This window comes from Eptesicus fuscus, chromosome 2 (genome assembly GCF_027574615.1).
Source record: "Eptesicus fuscus isolate TK198812 chromosome 2, DD_ASM_mEF_20220401, whole genome shotgun sequence".
Taxonomy (NCBI): Eukaryota; Metazoa; Chordata; class Mammalia; order Chiroptera; family Vespertilionidae; genus Eptesicus; species Eptesicus fuscus.
Genome location: NC_072474.1, coordinates 64,558,960 through 64,563,415, shown reverse-complemented (window position 1 = coordinate 64,563,415; position 4,456 = coordinate 64,558,960).

Sequence of the window (4,456 nt, the reverse complement as noted above, 5' to 3'; positions counted from 1 at the left end):
CAATTGATGTGTCTCTTGCACATCCATGTTTTTCCCTCTGTCTCTCCCCCTCCTTTCCACTCTCTAAAAAAGCAATAGAAAAATATCCTCAGGTGAGGATTAATTTTAAAAAATTAAGCTTAATTTTTTGGCCTTAATGGATCCTCAGTGATGAGAATGAAAAAGGAAAAGGAGGAAGAAAAGGAAGTAAACTACCCTCAACTGTAATCTCAAATAGGGAGAATAATTATAGGTAATAAACAGGCCCCAAATGAAGGAACAGTTTTCAACAGTTTTTCTCTTGTGATTTCAGGTAAGAATACCCAACACCCCTAATTAAACCAGTCTAAGTTTACAAGGTTCCATTTTATCATTCAAAATTGGCTGTTCCTGGGCTTGGATAGAGTGTTTCTTGGCCTTCTTGTGGCTCATTCAACTGAGGTTAGTGGAATGCATTTAACCTTAATGGTGTTTACCCTGCACTTGCTCAGCTAACAGCCAGACGTGACAACTGGATTTTTACTTAAGTGTTTTCTTGGATGGCATCCTAGTGAGATAAGATAAAGCAAAAGGAATAATGTTTGCAAGCACACATTACTAATGAGGGGTGAAGTTAATTGGTGTGTGGGCAACCGTCCTCATTCCTTGCTTGCAGAACCGCTCAGTGTCATTAACAAGATTCTCAGCCCCAATAGTGCTTTGTAATACTGCCTGTATTACCAAAGTTCATAACTTCCTGTCAGACATGACAATTGTTCTTGTGAAAGGTTGATCTTCCTAAAATAAGTAGTCAGGGATAATGATAACTTACATGAGGATTTCCTACCCTAGGCAGCCTTCACCTGCTCCAACAGTAGCTACATGTGCCAAGCATGATGGTAAACATTTTTTTAAAATATTTTATTGATTTCTTACAGAGAGGAAGGGAGAGGGATAGAGAGCTAGAAACATCGATGAGAGAGAAACATCGACCAGCTGCCTCCTGCACACCCCCTACCAGGGATGTGCCCGCAACAAATGTACATGCCCTTGACCGGAATCGAACCTGGAACCTTTCAGTCCGCAGGCCGACGCTCTATCCACTGAGTCAAACCGGTTTCGGCGATGGTAAACATTTTATGCACATTACCTGCCCAAAGCAACTTTGAAAGGTAGAAATTACCCCCCACATTGTACGAATTAGGAAACTGAGAGAAGTTAAATAATTTTTCAAAGGTCACAGAGCTATCCAATGGCAGAGTTAAGAACTGAACCAGCTCTTAGATTCTAAAGCCTTTACCCTTATCGGGTACAAAACTCATGGCCGAAAACTTCATCCCACACTCATGAAGCCAGACTCAACTCTTTCTCTCATTTCATTTGGAACCACTTACCAACTTTCTCCCATTCTTGGATGAGGAATGAGGTTGGAAATTACATTGACAGGTAGAAATTCGATTTCCCTCAAAGCACCCCCCAACACACTTTATAAAGGCATTGTTTATTATTATTATTACTAGAGGCCCCGTGCATGAATTTCATGCACGGGGCGGGGGGGAGGGTTGTCCCTCAGCCTGGCCTGTACCCTGTCCAATCTGGGACCCCTCGGGGGATGTTCGACTGCTGGATTAGGCCTGATCCCACAGGAATCAGGCTTAAACTGGTAGTTGGACATCCCTCTTGCTATCTGGGACCACTGGCTCCTAACCACTCACCTGCCTGCCTGATCACCTCTTGCTCCCCTGCCTGCCTGATCGCCCCTAACCACTCTGCCTGCCTGATCACCCCTAACCACTCTGCCTGCCTACCTGATCACCCCTAACTGCTTGCTGGGGGCAGGACCAGCCCTGTGAGGGGCCGTCTGCCTACCTGATCACCCCTAACCACATCCTTCTCACAATTCAGGACTGCTGGCTCCCAACTGCTCACCTGCCTGCCTTCCTGATTGCCCCTAACTGCTTCTGCCTGCCAGCCTGATCACCACCTAACCACTCCCCTGCCAGCCTGATTGATGCCTAACTGCTCCCCTGCCAGCCTATTTTCCCCTAAATGCCCTCCCCTGCAGGCCTGGTCCCCCCTAACTGTCCGCCCCCTGCAGGCCTGGTCCCCCCCAACTGCTCTCCCCTGCAGGCCTGGGTCTCCACCAATTGCCCTTCCCTGCAGGCCTGGTTGCCCCCAACTTCCCTCCTCTGCCAGCCTGGTCACCCCTAACTGCCCTCCTCTGCAGGCTTGATCATCCCCAACTGCCCTCACTTGCAGGCCTGGTCCTTCCCAATTGCCCTCCCCTGCTGGCCTGATCGCCCACAACTGCCCTCCCTTGCAGACCTGGTCCTTCCCAACTGCCCTCCCCTGCTGGCCATCTTGTGGTGTCCACATGGGGGCAGCCATCTTGTGTCCACATGGGGGCAGCCATCTTGTGTGTTGGAGTGATGGTCAATTTGCATATTACTCTTTTATTAGATAGGATAGAGGCCTGGTGCACGGGCGGGGGCTGGCTGGTTTGCCCTGAAGGGTGTCCCGGATCAAGGTGGGGGTTCCCTTGGAGCATGGGGCAGCCTGGCCGATGGGCCTGTGGTGGTTTGCAGGCTGGCCACCCCCCCCCCCCCCCCGGCGACCCAAGCAGATGCCCTGGTATCTGGGATTTACTTATCTTCTATAATTGAAACTTTGTAGCCTTGATTGGAGGCCTGGACCTGTCAGGGTGTATGGAAAGCTTGGCTTCCTCCATTGCTGGGGAAACCCAAGCCTCCTGCTCGCTCCATGGCTGCAGCCATCTTGGTTGGGTTAATTTGCATACTCACTCCTGATTGGCTGATGGGCATGGCTTGTGGGTATAGTGGAGGTGCAGTCAATTTGCATATTACTCTTTTATTAGATAGGATTACTATTATTATTATCATTATTATTATTACTAGCAGCCCAGTGCACAAATTAGTGCATGGTGGGGTCCCTCAGAGTGGCCTGCGGGGGTTGGCTGAAACTGGCAGTCCAATGCCACCTGCCACTCCTGCCTGCAGCTTCTGCTCATCCCTGCCCTGCTGTGCCTGCTGTGTGCTCATGCCCAGTCAGTCCTGATCGGGAGAGGCTTGCGCCACTGCAGCTGCGCTCACTAGCCCTGAGCCCTGCATCTGGTGTCCATCCCAAGGGTGGTGTGTGGGGGGACGCGATCAGCCCTCTGCTTGCCAGATCTGTCCGGCTGATATTCGCACTGGTTGTTGGGAGCCACTTTTATATCATTTCTTCCTTGCGTCTAGGGAGGGGAAGCATATGCGGTGCCCAAGGCCAACTTCCAGGAGGTCAACTTCCAGGAGGCCAGCGGTGCTGTCGGGATCATGCTGGCAGAGTTGGTCCATCGGTGCCTAGCCCATTCTCAGGAGATTGGACCTGCAGGACTACTGAAGGAGTGAGTGACTGCTGCCAGGCCGGTGGGCTGCTGGGACAGGTCAGTCAGCTGAGCAGCACTCCTGCCGTGGGAGCACAATGACCACCAAGGGCAGCTCCTGCATTGAGCATCTGCCCCCTGGTGGTCAGTGCACCTCATAGCGACTGGTTGACCAGCTTGGGCTTTTATATAGATAACTAGAGGCTCAGTGCATGAATTCGTGCATGGGTGGGGTCCCTCTGGGTGGCCTGCAGGGATCGGGCCGAAACCCGCAGTCAAATGCCACCTGCAGCTCCTACCTGCTGCTTCAGCTCATCCCGGCCCCACTGTGCCTGCCTCAGGCTCATGCCCAATCAGTCCCAATCAGGAGAGGCTCATGCTGCCACAGCAGCACTTGCCAGCCATGAGCCCTGAATCTGGCACCCTCCCAAGGGGAGTGGCCTGCGGGATTGGGCTGAAACCGGCTCTCCAACATCCCCCGAGGGGTCCCAAATTGCAAGAGGGTGCAGGCCTGGCTGAAGGACCCCACCGGTGCATGATTGGGCTAGGGAGGGACCGTAGGAGGGCTCCAGGTCATGTCTGGCCCATCTCGCTCAGTCCCGATCAGCTGGACCCCAGCAGCAAGCTAACCTACCAGTCAGAGCATCTGCCCCCTGGTGGTCAGTGCACATCATAGCGAGCAGTTGAGCAGCCTTAACATATCATTAGCATATTACACTTTGATTGGTTGTTCGGTTGTTCTGCCATTCGGTCTATTTGCATATTACCCTTTTATTATATAGTACTATTATTATTCTAGAAGCCTGATGCACAAAATTCATGCAAGTGTAGGCCTTCCTTCTCCTGGCTGCCAGCACCAGCTTCCCTCTGGCACCTGGGCCCCAGGTTCATCCAGAAGGTCGTCTGGAAGGAAGTCTGGTCTAATAAGCATATTACACTTTTATATATATATAGATTTATATTACACTACTAGTGGCCCAGTGCACAAAATTTGTGCACATTAAAAGAGGATTAATTAGAGGAAATATTTTAATATTGCTATTTGCCCTTTATCTATAATAGAAGTGTCAGAGATGAAAGAAATTAGTAAAATGTATATGAAAATCTTCCTCCTGT